Source organism: Ixodes scapularis, unplaced genomic scaffold (assembly GCF_016920785.2).
Source record: "Ixodes scapularis isolate PalLabHiFi unplaced genomic scaffold, ASM1692078v2 PGA_scaffold7__128_contigs__length_106722199, whole genome shotgun sequence".
In the NCBI taxonomy this organism is placed as follows: domain Eukaryota; kingdom Metazoa; phylum Arthropoda; class Arachnida; order Ixodida; family Ixodidae; genus Ixodes; species Ixodes scapularis.
Window position 1 is genome coordinate 82007073 of NW_024609882.1, and position 17245 is coordinate 82024317.

The window sequence follows — 17245 nt, forward strand, 5'->3', positions numbered from 1 at the left end:
GCCATGGTGGTAAGTGCCCTCTGCCATTTTCCCTATACACCTTCCCAACGCTTGCTACCCAGGCGAGAAATGCCAAATCACGGAGCTGGATGCATTCGTGGCGTACAATACTTCTTGGCAGAGAGCAGTTGCGCATGTTCTGCAGCGTCCCAGTGTATAGTCAACAAATACGGCAGTTTGAAGCAGCTTTTTATTTGAAAGGTCCACGTGTTTGAATGTAAGTAAATCTTCATTAGGCATTGTTCATAATATTAGGGAGTCTTCAGAAGCATGGCAAGTACCCCCGCCAATGACGGAACACGAAAAGCACGATTGGTATCATAATCCACATGCGTAAACCCCCCTTTTTTTTGTTGTTGTCCCCTTCATTGCTGCCCTAGATAATAATAATAAGCTTTATTTTTCATTTCCCATTACAGGTAATGATGGGGCCGAGAATAAAAGCCGCGATAGACGGCTTGACAAGCTCTCGGCCCCAGTTACATTCAGCAGCAGTCAGATGCATTTGCTATAACAATCTTGGTCACTGTATAGTAGGTAGCGAGCGAGTATGTTGAAAATTTGAGTGCTGGGTGATTTTTCTTGATGCGCCGACGGCTAGTGATAGGTATTGAAGCAAAAACTAACTTTAGCGTGCCAAAAACTGCCTCCATCCATTGCGAAGCATAGGGTTAATTTTCACCACAATAGGTTCCAGCACGAGTTGGAGCTTTATGTAAAATGAAGCAGCCCTATGCTGTACCGTAACTGATCTGCTGCACGCCAGTTGCAACATACAATAAGAGACGGGGGTGCCCACCCTACTTTCACTGAAAACTGGGTTTACCTAGACATGGGTGCTTGTACAGTTAAATAGGGTAATTAACATGTAATTTAGAGACTTGCCAAGTTTGGGAAATGATAATAGTGGGTGCTTGGGGGGAACTAATTGGGCGCTTTCGCAGCATTTTACAAATTCCTCGCAGTAATGTCTTTCTCATTTGCTTTGTCGTTCATAGTCTAATACACTGTCTTCCACAAAAGGTATACCGACATAGAGGATGACGATGACGACGATGGGAGGTGGGTGCTGTTTGTATTTTTGCTTGTACTGTTCGCCTACATGCTGATAAGTTCTTTATATGTTGGTTTGTGATATGCAGATACACGTGAATCAGTAAATACTGAATATCAAGCAAAAATACTTATTACAGTGCAGTAACTCTGGAATGAATAAAAGTATCAATGTGCCAAAGTGGCACATTGATACTTTAGACCCATGTTACGGATGAAAAAAACAAGACGCGGGATGGCCAAAAAAATATGCTTTTCGTATAAGGCTCATCACATTATGAGGCGCTGGAGAAATGCAGCCTTCTCCGTTAAGTCCTTATTTCAAACTCTTTTTGTTCGCCTTCCGCCCATTGAAAAGCATGCGGGAGGGGCCTTAAAACGCACCTGGTGTTGCTGCGCCGCGGCGTTTTCCCGCACGTCTGCTTTCCTCGCCGTCACCATGGCAACGAACGCCGAATGAATAGAAACACGCACGGTACCGCCACGCGCGTGAAGCCAGCCACAGCTGACGCCATTTTGCGAACGGCCGCGTGAAGCCAGCAACAGCTGACGCCATTTTGCCAAGGGTGTTCAGCCATCGAACACACGTACAGCAGCGCAAAAACACATAGAAGCCGGAAATTAGACTTTGTGCACTTCCATGCACACAGTGATACCACAACTGACCATCCCAGGACCGCACTGAATGGTGACATCATGGAACAAGTACTTGCTCCCTATACATAATATTTCATCCCAAGCACCACACTTCCTCGGCACAGGCTTTACTCAGAATGGCAGGAGCAAGAGCCAACTTCGCACAAGTTTGGCACAAGCTTGCACTAAAGTGGCTCAAGTGTGAGCCGGAGAAGTGTGCTGGTCATGGTGGAAAACACTTTTTTTCTTTTAAATTCTATATTTCAATGTCGGCACTCCAATGTCGCAACTTTATAGCCGCTCAAGCAAAGCCAGAAAAGCGTATGTAGGTTGTGGCGACATCAACGGTATCTGACAAAATTTTCTAACCAAACCTAGGGAGTTTGCCATGTCCCTACTCATAATTATCTACAAAGAAATCCCAGGAACGATATACAGATATTGTTAACTGTACACAGACCAGCACTTGCCTGGCCATGTAGAGTTATCTTTCATATGGTTCTTTAGATTCTTGTGAATAGCACTTGAGTTCTCTCTTGTGTCTTTTGTGTTGGCAGTTTTCATCATGGTAATAAATGTTTACCAAATAGCCCATCAAGCTGTTTGACAATGCATTTTTTCTTCTTTACGAGCATACTGCGTCTTTTTGTTTTGCAGCAGGGACATTCAAGACATTGATGATGACCAGGAACCAGAGTGGTTAGTGGGATATTTTTTATTTGTCTAACCTAACAATCTGACATTTATAATTAAATTCACAGTACTGTCAGCTGGTACAGAGAAAGTCCATTGTATTTAAGCAGAAATGTGGGTTCTCACTTTGTTCTGCTACACTGTAGCTATCCATGCCTCCAAGTGCGGGCTTTTGACCCTCACTCCAGAGCTTTGGGCTTTCTCCACCTTGCAAACGAGTCTTTGTGCTCAAGAATGAGTTACTGCGAGACCCTCAGAGGGCAGGTTCGAATTCAAAACTTTTTGTGCCTTTCGCTTAGCTAGGGTAATTAAAAGGCAAAACAAGGAGGCACACCTGGCATCGAGCACTCCAATGTTTCCATATGAAACCTTAACCTCAAAAATGTTTGATATAGTCCGACCTCAAGCACATGTAACGTAGCATAAAGCAGTCTGCATGGATTTAATTGACATACAATTACACATTGAGATCTGCAACAAATAAACATCTCCATGGGCTGTGATAGCGGGTGCGCACCTGCACTACGTTCGACTGTGGCGAGCCTTTTAGGGACGATAAAAAACAGGCAAATACGCGACTGTCTCAATTTCAGCTTCTAGTTTATTTTTCAGTTGCTATTATATAACCGACAGTGAAAAATTAACTAGAAGTTGAGTTTGAGATTTTCGTGTTTTGCCCGTCCTTGTTTTATTATGAAAGTTATTTACCCACTCACCTGCATTTTTACCTTACCTTAAATGTTCTGTTGTGTAGAATTGAATATTCATGTGCTCCCTTCGATTTCATATCACTGCAACGCAATGCACAACATTGCCAGCTGACACGGACAATTTATTTCACATATTGTGTCAAAGTCGCAATGTAGGATTTCATGGTATGATGAAATGTAAACCACGCACCAAATAGGGTAAAGACGAGGGAAGGAGCGGTCGTCCCGTTTGCTTCTTATCTCGTCTTCGTCCTATTTTGTGCTCTGTTTGCAATTTTTCATAGATATCATGGCATAAATTCTAATTATGCATTTCGTATGTAGCTCTTCTTATGGACAGACTATGCAGACAAACCTGCCATCAGGCTCTTCTGCAGCTCCACCAAGGTAGGAGAAAACAGTCCCATGCTACACTTTTATTCATGCTTGTGCTTCCTTTGGGTCGATATTGTTTGTAGGCCAATGCACAATAGTGTCAACTGGCCTGGGGGTTACTATGACATGAATGTAAATTGTCTGTGATGCGGCATTTTCTGTAGGCAGAGGGCACAGGCTAATGCAGCATCCGGCACTTCGACAGCCACTCCAAGGTTAGAAAATGAAAGGTTTTTATGTACAGTATTATTGCACAGCCTTATGTGCTTCCAATATCTTTCCGAAGGCCAGCCAAGAAATCAGCCCATGGAGCACCGCCTTCTCGGTACTGGCATGTTTCACAGTTCCTGTAAAATTAAAACATACAAATCAAACCGTCAGTATATAACAGCATATTTTTCCGATATGCCGCAGTAGGAAGAAGCAACGGTGCGAGGAGAACTTTGATCAAGCCATCCGGGATGTACTTGGGACCTGCTCTTCAACGCTCAACAACATCCGGAAGAAGAGCGAACAGGAACAAGTGCCACCTGGCGACGACTGCGTGGAGGGTGCAAATTGGATTGTAGCAAAGCTGAGGGTGCTCACACCGCAGAAACGGTGTGAGGTGATGTACCAAATTAACACACTTCTCTATAACGCTGAAATGGAAAGCTTTGAATAATTCAATACAATGAATCTTACTTGTTTCTCACATTTCTATGGATTCTTGTTTTAAAGGAACTTGGTGTCGTAATTACATTTTCGTGTGCTGCCTCGTACTACCAGAGGCTCAAGTATGTTTCGAATTCTATTCAAGTGAAATGATCACCACTGGTGCAAAGGGAAATGCTGATATTTTTTTCATATTTTTCTCTTGTTTAACTGAAAGCTTGGTGTATACATTTTTAGTCTCTGATCCTCCTACATTTTTCTATGCAAGAAGTTATTGTTCTGAATTCTGTAGTAGTATTTTGTTATTCACTTGATAGGGGTCACCCCACTGCAACCACTTGGTTCCAGAACATGAAAAACAAAAAGCATTATTTATATTGTTATGAAGTTGAAAGGGGCAATATGAAGCTAGTTTCAAAACCTAATGGTGGTCTGTATGAAACAAATAGCTTTAAAGAAGTATGTGCAATAATGTGGTACCTTTAGTATTTATATATACAGCATAGGGAATTCTATTCATTTTCGTGAGAAGCTAAAATGGTGCAATTGAAATATGTGTGAAATAAAACTTTGCCTTCTTTTTATATTTCTGTGATTTGTTTGATTAAAATAATAAAGTTAAACATAAATTACAAAAGTATACACCGACACGCTGTTTACAAACAAGCCCGTGTTTGCCCACGCCAGGTGTGGGCACTGCGCGTGTGCAGAAACCAAATTCGCGTGAAGTGAAGCGCCTGCACATGCGCAGTGCCATCGACGGCGCCACCGCAGCTGCGCGCGTCAGGGCCGCGTGTTGGTCTATACTGTTTGCTCAATTTTGGCTTGCTTTTCGGAACCGACTCAAATGTTACTTCAGCCATACTGGTTTTTATAATGGCTAGATATGTATTGATCGAGTTGTTAAAATAAAGTTTTTATCTCTCTCCCAACTTGTTGATGTCTTGCAAGGGTTTACAGTTCTTCCTGCAATAGAACCCATCGTAAAGTATGCTGCCAACCACTACACGCAACCAAAGCGGTGCGGCACTACAGCATTCTACATTATAAAATACCAAGCAAGTGCCCAGCTGCTAAAAGAAAAATGCAGAAGGAGCACAACATAAGGCCAGCTTCACTGCTCTGGAGTGGTCTGCTCGGAGAAACAGCTGATGCGGACGACCATCTTGGTTAGCTTGGTGGATTTTTATTTCTGGGTTGCGTGCTTGATATGTCCTTTGGTTATTTCACGAATGTAAAAGTTACTGGGTACGTGCTACCTGTGACATGGGAGTAATGTACAATCTGTGCACATGCAGAAAATGGAGGTCATATGGGCTTCACATCGTTTTGAAATGGAAATCGAGGTTCATTTACCCAAAAGTAGCCAGCTTTCTTCTACAAGTCATTATAAAATTACCTTGCAAAGTGACACCCAGGCCATCTATGTCTCCAAGTCCTCGTTTGGTTCTGAGTTTCTTTCCTGAAAGGGCACAATAACTTATGGCAGCAACTATTTCGATGTCCACCGTCAAAATACCTGAAATTGTTTCAACATCTGTAACTTCACTTCCATAAAACGGCAAGCTATAATCAGTGACAGGTCGAGAACGCAGTGGAAGCTCCTCCAACCCCTCTCCACTTTAGTAGAGGGAACGCTGAAAAAGAGGCGATCCTCTCCACCGTTCGCTCTACTAAAGTGGAAAGAGGTGGGAGGAGCTTCCACTGCGTTCTTGACCTGTCACCGACTATAGTGGCTTTATTATTTCGAAGTGCACATTCAATGCCGCCATCACAATGGTAGGGTGGAAGCTGTTTCGTGGTTTCGTTCTGTTTAGTTCCTCATTGTCTTGTGTAGACGTTTTGACGGATTAATAAGTTTCGTGCCTAAGAAGTTTCGGTCCTAGTCGGCAGTGGAAATGTCTTATTGAGCGTCTGTGTGGGACTGGCTCGACAGTTGATCCTTGCAGACCTGTCACAACCAGCGGCAATGCTCCGAGCTTGCATCTTATTTCGGCACACGTCTCACCTAAATTTTTGATTCTACAACAAAGGCGAGCTGGATATCCCTCTGTCTTCCCCGTACGTAAGTATTGTTGCCTGTAACCTGCCAGGGCCTGAGAAAAGCCTGCAGTATTTTCAAATAAATAAATAAATAAATGTAAGTGCATACACTACGTAACACTGAGAAATTTGGCACGCTCTTTGTTCCTCCATATCGTGCGAGCGCGTCTTCATATAGTTGTCTCACTTTGCATCTGGCTTCCGCCCTGTTCTAACCGTGTTCCCCCGAGTTTGTTGTTTAGTTTAGATTTTCTGTTTGGTTTGTGTAAACTGAGCCGGTGATCTAGGTTAACTATGAAACGATCCGGATGTTAAATAAAAGGCTGTGCATGCAAACATGGCCTCCTTGACATTTCTTGACCAGTGCAAACGAATAAATATTTTGGCTCGGTTGCACGAGATGCGCACATTCTTCAATAACTGCAAATTTTATGACGCTGCGTGCAGCTCCTTCGTCTATACAAAACTTGTAAAATAAATCATGAAAAGCAGCAATGCTGCATCTTGTAATGTTGGGCACAACCAAGCAAACGCTACGTGCAGCCTGATAGCTGATGTACTTTAGGATTTTTTTTTTGCATTCCACACCGCTTAAAAGTTCAGAAAAAAAAAAAGGAACAGCAGCCGACTGCATGACATTTGTTTTTTTGGAAAAGATGTGTCGAATCGCGGCACTGCGTGCAGGCAAGATTATATATATATTTTTTTTATCACCATTATCGATCGCTCCTCAGTCCGGATTCTGAAGTTCTAAGTTCGAGTCATGACAATAATAAAATTATTTTGACGGGGAATGTCGAAAGGTTTTTAAAAATATTTTCACATCTTCAAGAAGTTGCGACATGGACGTCAAAATAATACCTTGAATTATTTTGAGAGTGGACGTCCAAATAGTTACTACCCTAACTTATTCTCATCTGGCCATATTTATACTGGGTAAAATACCTGTTGGCATCCCGCACGAGTCACAATTGTGTCTTGCCATTCAACTTTCCCATCGTTCATGAAGTATGAAGCCAGCTGGTCCCGCACAGCCAAAGCAGTTCTGAAACAACATCGTACAATATCTGAGCATGTATAGAATCTTAGCTCTGAGCAGTTTCAAGTATGGTATTAGAAAATTTCAAATCCCAATATTGCAAACTTGTTTTCTTCGGTCTATTTTGATGCAAAAAATTACCTTGCGGGGCGAAGTCCCACGCCAGCTAGGTCTCTCAGCCCTGGCTGCCCACTCCTGTCATTCCTCCACTGCCCATCTATGAGTTTTCCTTCCCAGTCTTCATGATCTGTATAGCCTGGAGGGCTGTATGCTGCTCTCGAGTGCGCAGAGTCTTTCAGAAGAAAGTTGTGCAGTGTGACACATGCCTTCACGACGCTTTCTGTAATCTCTTCGGACGCCTTAAATGCTCGCCTCAAAATTCTCCACCTGTTGGCCATGATCCCGAAGGAATTTTCAATGAGGCGTCTGGTACGACTGAGGCGGTAGTTGAAAGTGGCCCTCTTCAGGTACTCCTGATACTGTGCAGGGTCACTCCTGTACTTCTGTAGATCTAAAGAAAGCCCATAAGATTAATATTAAAATGAGGAGAAAAATAAAATGACAACGACAATGAAGTGAGGTAATAGTTGTGTACATCCTTTCCTCTTACCGTCCCTATTGAACAGGTATCCTTTCAACTCTGTCGTCCTTCTAAAGCCATTACCTCATTATAATTAGCACTGCGGTATTATTTAATAGATAAATGTATAGCAAGTGCAGTTGCACATCTTTCACATCTCTCAGAAACTGTAAAAGAGCTGACTTTGGTCAGTTAACGCTTTGGGCGAACGGCTCGTTCAACCATGGTGCGTTGGATTCCTTGTTCAAAAAAACAAATTTAGGACAAAGGTGTCTTGCCGGTGCTTAGTTCCCAGCATTGAAGTGAACTGTTCTGCGTTACATTCAGAATTCACCAATAGACCTACAAACAGAGTGAGATAATGACACTGCAAAAAACAATGTAGGGGTAGGCAAATAGTGGTTTGAATCGAATAGTGCTGCATCATTCACCACCTTCACGGTGCAAAGGAGAATCACAATAGGTGGTTCTCTTAACACAGTTGATGCTACGGATGACACTGCTATTCGATTCGAACCACTATTTGCACACCCCTAAAAATATACAGTATTGTTAAAAATTGAACTCATTTGCTATGTGCACAGCGCAGATTATGGGTGACTTTATTGGGGATGAAAGTGCCCCTAACAATAAATCATGATTATATTCTATTGTCTCCTGGACACTAACGTCAGGCTGCTTAGTTAGTTTATAGATGGCAATGCATGACTTACCGCGGCGGGGATATGGCCTCATGAGGAATGTCTTCAGCGGAAATGCCTCGTCCCCCACCATAAGATAGGGGACTGCACCTGCTGAACCTACACTTGAAGGGGGTGGGATGCCGCACTGACTTTCGGTAAGAACCGTTCGAAGTGGTGATCTCAAAAAAATGCCCCCATCACTTTCACCACCGTAGTGGCACAGGTCAACATATGTGAATCTGAAATGAAGCAGGCAAGGAATGAATGAACACACTAAGCCAACTGTAAAGTTTTGAAAGTAAACATTTGGCAGAAATCTGCCTGGTTGGGTAAGAACAATTAGAAGAAGAGGAAGGAACGCCAACCAAAAATAAAAAAAGCCCAACGTTGCGAAACCTGCTTGGTTTTCTTCTTCAGGGGCGACTGTGTGCGTGAGGAGCAAGTGGTCTTCTTTTACGGCAGTGGACGTGATGTTTTCGCGATCGTAATGTGGCTAAGCCCGCTGACGTAGGTGGACGGTAAAGCGCCAAGCGACCGATTGATGTTTTGCGGTGTGGTTTGGATGTGCCATGACTCGACGAAGAGCCTTTGCCGGGAATTGGTCTCAATGTCGAAGATGTGTGTGTTGTCGAAGTCAATGCGGTGGTCATTTGAGTCACTGTGTTCCGGAACCGCGCTGCGCTCATGATCGAATTTTCGCACATCGATTTTGTGCTGGCGAAGTCTTTCTTTAAAGTTTTTGGTTTCGCCGATGTATGTGGCAGGGCAATCCGCACAAGGAATCTGCTAAATAACGCCTTGCGCTCTTTCCTTGGGGGGACAATCTTTTGGCCGGGGCATCAGGTGTTCAAGCGTTGACACTGGTTTGTATGACATCTGGATGCCTTCTTTTGCCGGCACACGCGTGAGCGCTTCGCTGGTTTCCTTTATGTAAGGGACGCAGATGCGCGTGGTTGAGCGGGGATGTGCGATTTCTTGTCGTCGTCGTCAACAGCCTAACCTGCCACGAGAAGAGATAGCAGCTCTCCGGGAGCTTCGAGGAGACACAAACATCGTGATTCTACCCACGGACGAAGGAAACTCGACTGTGGTCCTTGACCGGGATGTCTACGAGAACAAGATTCGGGACCTTCTTGACAGCTCTGCCTATGAAAAGCTCAGGAAAGACCCGACATCACAAGTTCAGACAAAACTGAACAATATCCTTTCTGAAATTTTTAAGAAGCACCCTGACGCGCGGAGCCTTCATCTGCGGCTTCTGTGCAGGAATGGGTTTGCGCCCGGTTTCTACAGTCTTCCTAAGGTTCATAAGCCTAACGTCCCTCTCCGGCCGATCGTGAATTTCACAACCTCACCACTTCGGGGATTGTCAAACTACCTCCACAGCACTCTCTCTCCTCTCGTTGGAAACACAGCAACATGTGCGGAACACCGGGCACTTTGTGGAACAGGTTGCGCAACTAAAGGTAAACGATGACGACAGCCTGGTGTCGTTCGACGTCGTCTCGCTCGCCACCAGCATGCCGGTTCCCCTGGCAGTCGCCACAACCAGAGCTGCCCTCGAGGGAGACAAGAAGCTGAGCGAACGGACCAGCCTTACGGTGGACGAACTGTGCCGCCTGCTGGAGTTCTGCCTGGAGAGCACCTACTTCAGCTTTAAAGGAGAATTCTTCAAGCAGACCAACGGAATTGCAATGGGCGCATCCATCTCCGTCACCACGGCCAACCTGACAATGGAAGCCATTGAACAACGCCGCTGCAGTCTTTCACTGCACGCCCTAAAGTGTTTTTACGGTATGTCGACGATTGCTTCTGCATTATGAAGAAGTCAGAAGTGAACAACTTTTTGGCACACCTCAACTCCATCGAGCCGGCCATCCAGTTCACCGTTGAAACTGAAAAGAACGACGCCCTGCCGTTTCTCGACGTGCTGGTCGAAAGACAAAAAGATCAATTGGAATTCAGTGTACAGAAAACTGACACACACTGGGCGCTATCTCCGATTTGACTCAAACCACCCTGCGAGCCACAAGGCGTCGGTCGTCCAGGCACTCCTGTCCCGAGCAAAGACTACTATTTGCTCGTCGCAGGACTACAGAAAAAAGGAAGAAACCATCATCTCCGACCTGCTAAATAACGGCTACACACACAGTTTCATTCAGCGGATCGCTCTTCGTCAATGTAAGTCTGATCGACGCCTAAGACCAATCGGCGAAACACAAGAAATCGCACATCCCCGCTCAACCACGCGCATCTGCGTCCCTTACATAAAGGAAACCAGCGAAGCGCTCACGCGTGTGCTGGCAAAAGAAGGCCTCCAGATGTCCCACAAACCAGTGTCAACGCTTGGACACCTGATGCCCCGGCCAAAAGATCGTCCCCCCAAGGATAAAGAGCGCAAGGCGTTATTTACCAGATTCCTTGTGCGGATTGCCCTGCCACATACATCGGCGAAACCAAAAACTTTAAAGAAAGACTTCGCCAGCACAAAACCGACGTGCGAAAATTCGATCATGAGCGCAGCGCGGTTGTGGAACAGAGTGACTCAAATGACCACCGCATTGACTTCGACAACACACGCATCCTCGACATTGAGACCAACTCCCGGCAAAGGCTCTTCATCGAGTCATGGCACATCCAAACCACACCGCAAAACATCAATCGGTCGCTTGGCGCTTTACAGTCCGCCTACGTCAGCGGGCTCAGCCACATTATGATCGCGAAAGCATCACGTCCACTGCCGTAAAAGAAGACCACTTGCTCCTCACGCACACAGTCGTCCCTGAAGAAGAAAACCAACAGGTTTCAAAACGTTGGGCTCCTTTTTATTTTTGGTTGGCGTTCCTTCCTCCTCTTCTGACTGTAAAGTTGCACCTTTTTTTTTTTTAATGTAATGCAGTGGAATGTTGATTATCCATTCCCGGTTTATGTGACGTCCTGCGTTTGACGACAAATGAGCGTAGTCCTGGCAAACTCTTCATACAAAGAAGATATTAAAAGTTTGGATTACACAACCGAATACTGGGCACGTCCCATGTCATAAGCCGTCGCCAAGCCGCTTGCGTTTAGCCCCATCGCTCTGGTGGCTCGCCATCTCAGGAAGGCACCCTGATTGGATCCGGGGAAGCAAGCATACCCTCAGAGTTATGCCAGGTTAAGCCTAGCCGACCCTAGGGCACTTTCTTCCCGCTGCTCAATCCATGTTTATGTGTAGTAGAGACAAAGGCCAGCACAAAACGTTCTAGGATTGTGATCGAAGACAATTCTTATGAGCTGAAAGAATTGCCCCGGCAGGTTAATTGTGGGGTAATTGTGAAAAGTATGCATATTTGCCTCATTGTAATCCGGAAGGCACCCGAATGTTCTACTGCCATGCACGGCCGAGCACCCCACCACAAAGTCACGAGCAAGCGACCACTCAAAATTTGAAGATAAACATGTGAAACAAGTCTATATCGGCGCTTCTTAGGTCAGTGCGAGACATGATCAGTGCATGTCTTACAAATGTAAAAATTCGGGGTTGGGGGTGGGGGGGGGGGGCACTTAGTAGTAATGGGTGGATGCTCAGTATTTTATAATAATTGTAATCATGTTTTATATTTATTATAGAAGAACTTTTTTGAGTCGTCTCGTGAAAGCCGTACTACAGGTAGGTGTTCCACTGTACTGTATTATAGCGAATTTGTTTCATTACACTCGCGCAGTGTGGTGAAAGACACTGTGAGGGCACAGGTGTAGTGAAACGAATTCACTATTGTAGTGTTGCATTCAGCAGCAAACTGCCTTAGTTTAGTCTGCTTTACAATGCACTGTTGACAAGGTATTGTGCTTTTTATGGGCACTCATGATAAACCACTGGTTGAACCTGAGCAATAACTCTTCCCAGTATGTCTGCAGAGAGAAACTTTACCTGTAGTGTGCGTCACATGAAGCAAGAAGAACAACACTGAATGTTTTTTTGTAGTTGAGATTCCTTGAGCCGGTGTTGTCTCGGCATTCTATGTTAATGTGCTTCCCATCAATACTTCCGATGCAGTTGGGGAAGTTCCAATACAGCTCCATGTCTGCTGCAATCTGAAATAGTTATATACAGTTCAATACAATTTTAGGATAAAGAAAAACTTGTTACCCAAACAGTGAACTCTGTGATGTATGAAATAAAAAATTGTGCGATGATCACACAATGTCATGCGTTTAGACAGCGCCAGCAAGGTCGGGATGTGTTTTCCTGCCATAATTACCGGGGAAACTGAATTGCCGCATAGGTCACGTCACGTCAATTTTTCTGCTAAATTTAGTGGGGAACCTGTATTTGTCTAGGTCCCGTGACATGAGGTCATGTCACATCAATTTTCCCGCAAAATTTAGTGGGGAAACTGAATTTGTCCATAGGTCACATAACGTCAATTTTGTCGCTAAACTAGCAGGGAAACTGAATAGCTACATAGGTCATGTGACATATTTTTCCAATAATTTTAGCAAGGAAGCTGAATTTGTGCGTGGGCATGGAAGGATTGCTCGCACAAGTGAATGAAAACACAGCCGACAAAAAGGACTGTCATTTATGAGCTTGGAGGCAGAACATGCTCAACGATTTCGAAAATCAGTCTATGTCGCCCATTCTGTTGAACTTTGTAAATGGTATACATAAATATGTAGTGCCAAGTCTTTGGTTCCTACATATTTGATGACCCAGACGGATCACGTCTGGGTCACCAAATTGGTGCATAGGTCACAAGACGTCAATTTTGCCGCTAAATTTAGCGGGAAAATTTGTCATTCACACTCACGCTTTTGGAAAACAGGGGAACGAGCCACTAACAGCTGCCACTGTAAAATATTTTTGTGCTCAGTTTTTAGTTACTTTGAACTAACTTTGCTTTACAGAAACTAGTTTATTCACCTTCTTCCACTCCCTAGCGCACTGGGGAAATAGCAGGTAAAGAGGCTGTAGGCTTTCCCAAATCGCAGCAGTTGTTTGCCTGATGATCACAGCTGCAGTTGACCGACCGATGAGAAAATTGTACGAGAGGCTGCGGAAGGTGTCACCATTGGCAAGAAACCTGAAATGACAAACATACATGCCATACATATGGAATTACACTAAGAGCATTCTCGGCTGCTAGTTATGTTCAACAGCATTGCTTTGGAAAATAAAAAACATCTCCCTACCTTGGTGGATAATGAATAACATACCTTGAGGAGCATTTATGGCAAGTCAAACTAAAAGGAGCTTTGATGTTAAGTGCAGCTCCAGTGAGCATGATAGACCCCTTTCAAAACTGCCCACAATTTTTATCATGTTTCAGTATAACTTGGCAAATAGCAGAAGCTAAGACCCTGGCGACCCAATCAGAGCGTGAAGTTGAGGCTTGTGACAGGATATCCGGAGTGTACTCGTCCCATGCAAAGTTGTCCAGTGCTTCACTCTGCCACTTTGATTGCCTAATGAGGGCTATTGCTTTCGTTCTTTGCTGAGTTGTGCTGGAACAGATTGTAGAAGCTGCTGCTTATATGTAGCAACATTTTGCAAACACCCCTTAAGGCCGCACATGGGTGCTGTTGTATACCTCCACCCCTCCTTTTTACAGCCATGCTTCTTGACTTCACTCCCTCTCGCCAACAGCTTTGGCAGGTCTACGAGAGCGCAATGCCTGTCAGCACCAACTGAGCTTCTGGGAAAGGCGTGTTGTCTCAAGTTGTCCGACTTCGGGCAACATTTTCAAGCAGACATTGGATACGAGTGCTCCATCAGCATTTGGCATGGATGTGTCCAAGCATGTTGTGGAGACGAGTGCTGCGTCAAGGTCAAACATGCTTCACAGCCAAAAATGCCGACCTTCAGTGTTCCCTCATATATTCATACAAAGACTCTACTTGGAGAGTGTTGTTTGCATTCTTATGAACACTGCAAAGAAGGTCCAATCGCCTTTTCTGATGTTGAGGTGAAGCCAACTTTAGGGGTGGAATGTAACCATCAATGCACAAAACAATGTTTGCTCATATGTGCCGTAGTAAACACTGCAGAGAAGATGAAACCTCAGGAAAGGGATAACTTACGAATTGGGGTTCAATGTGTTCAGTTTATACCAATGAATCCAAGCTGTCTTTTTTTTTTATTCAGGAGAATAGAAAAACCTTGACTGAAAGCTGCTGGTTAAATAGAAGTAAAAAAAAAAAAAAGCTTCATGGAATTTTTTTTTGTTTTTTTGTAATGTACAGCTTTATTTTTGGTGATATATAGGACACCACCCACACTGAACTATTCATGAGGCTGCTTTTTTTTTTTTTTTTGTGTGTGTGTGTGTGTGTGTGTGTGTGTGTGTGTGTGTGTATGTGCGTGTGTGCGCGCACACTCTTCTTATTTTCTCCTCTTTTTGGTAATGAGATGGTTTTATAATTATTCAGGTCATGCATATGTTCCCTAGAGAGTGGGGAATGAAACTGCTGTGTCGTTTTCTTAAACATAAGCCCCGATAAAGGCTGCAATTTTCCGAATGCCGAAAATAGTCCCCGAGAAACACAAATGTGAGACGAAGTAAATACCAATTAAAACAGATTTAAAATCGGAGAAAAAATTGGACCCGAAAACATGGAATTCGATTAATTGCACATGTCAAGCCCAATCGAGGGTATCTCAAGCAATCTCACTGTTCGTCACAAACATTCTGCACCAGTGACGAGCGGATTGTGCAGACTTTATGGAAATTTGGTGGAAGATATCAGTTAAATCTGATAGAAAATTACCAAGGACTGTAAGCTAAGGCATAAGAGGAAATTACAGGTTTGTGAAACTTGATATCTAACTTGATTATTACTGCATATATATCAAGATGATATTTCAAATGGGGTTGACGTCTTTTGCTTCGAGAGCTTTTTGTCATATCTGGGTGCTGTGCTCAAGCTCGGTTACGTACTCCGAATACTTTTAGTAAGTTGGGTGGAGAAAAACGAGACCAATCACAAGGATATGCTAGAACGGATCTGGCACTACGGCGCATGTGGGTAGATTTCCCTCTAGGTATCAATAAAGGCATATTTTGGTAGCTAGCTATACGAAAGATGTTTTATGGTTATTGTGTTGCCATTTTCTTCTGTTCATTGGATTCTGCTAATAATCACATAACTGCTCTCAGCCCACTGCCGAATTTTTATTATTTTTTTTTTCACTCGTGCTCATTCAGTTGGTCATTTAATCCACATAGCTTTAGCGTTATTTTCAATATTTCGATTTTCTCACTGAAGTTTTATCGAATTAGTACAATTAATTTATGAGTCAAAATTAACTACAAACTAATTATTGCTCTCACCTTAGCGTGATAGCCAGCCGATCGTGCGGCGAGATGGGTTCCCGAAACGGCGTCACTTTGCGCTCGATCTTAGGCCCCACAAGTCCGAGTAATGTGTCGAATGTGCTTGGCGGCATTCGAAGAAAGCTGCAAGAGAGGTAACAAACATGAGTTATTAAGTATACATGGTGAACACTTGTCGCAACCAATTCAATCACTCACTCTCGAAAGTAGCCTTCGTCTCTGGCGCGCAGCCGGGGCAGCAAAGCGCTGGCCTGTCCCTCGGTGTTTCGGAAGCGCCAACTAGGCCGGACCCAGAACCTGCGCCTCCTTGCCTTCCGAGCGCGGCGACGTCGCAAAATTAAAGAGCAGGCTAGGAGGATCACATTGATGCTGATCACCAGGTCATCATCGACACCCGCCATGTAGGCAGCGAGCGCAGTTTCGAGGCAGCTCTAAGCAAAAGATGGGAGCCGAAACGGAAGAAACTAACGAAGAGCAGACGACGAAAGCGCGGGAAATCCAGCGGAGGCAGCGGAGGCGCCAGCGCGATCTCGAGCAGTCGAGGAAACACGAGATCCAGTTCTGTCACGTGACTATGAAACGCCGGCAAAACCTAGCAAAACGGAGGCCAATGTGGACTCCTCGCGTTGGGACGCCGGACGGCGGTGCCGCCCGGCGGTGGCGCCCGGCGGCGCCGTTCACGCTAGTCTGGTCGGGCCTTTATAACTCAGTGATGTGTTTGCTGCGCCATTTGTGCCAAACTGCGCCAAAGTGCTTATTCTGCTAAGTAGTAGTAAATGTGCACCAGTTCACACAGATGGTAAACAAACCGTTGCTAGGGGCGTTGCCCGTTGCTAGGGGCATTGCCCTGTGGGCGGGGCCCGATCCGACCAATCACATCGCAGCAGGGCGGGGCTAAAACCAATCCCACCAATCACTGAGCAGTGGGGCGGGGCCCTTCCCTCTCTCCCATCCCAGTGACCAATCGGAGCCCATCGAGGTCCCGCCCTCGAGTCACGTACGCGGTATAGGTGTGAGGTCACGTAGCCAATGTTAACACATCGTTAAGGATGTTAACACATGCTTAACAAGGTGTTAACAGCCGATGTTATCAGTCACGTACGCGGCGCGTGTCAGAAGCGTGGGAAAGACACGTACAGGGATGTCATCAGCACGACTCCCATCACGTGATTCTAACCACGTGATTTCCCCGGGTTCGAGTTGCGTCCGACAGAGAGCGCTCACGTGATGTCACAGAGGGTTCGTGTTGCGTCCGCGCTGATGGTCACGTGACATTATTTGAATCTCTGCGCGGTAAACGACTTTTATTCGCTAAAAAAGGCTCTGCGGCGGCTGGGGATCGACCTCGCTACCTTGTACATAGGAGCCCGACACTCTACCCCCTGAGCTATAAGCACATTGCTTCCTAGAGGGCCTAACTCTTCGTAGTCGTGCGTGTGTGCAAATCAGATCACGTGTTTTCCTGA

At 44.9% G+C, this 17245-nt stretch overlaps 1 pseudogene; it reads right to left on the minus strand.

Annotated features, from left to right (window-relative positions):
• Positions 1-3683: 3683 nt before the first annotated feature.
• On the minus strand, positions 3684-16198 carry LOC115319026 (annotated as a pseudogene).
• Between the last annotated feature and the right edge of the window lie 1047 nt (positions 16199-17245).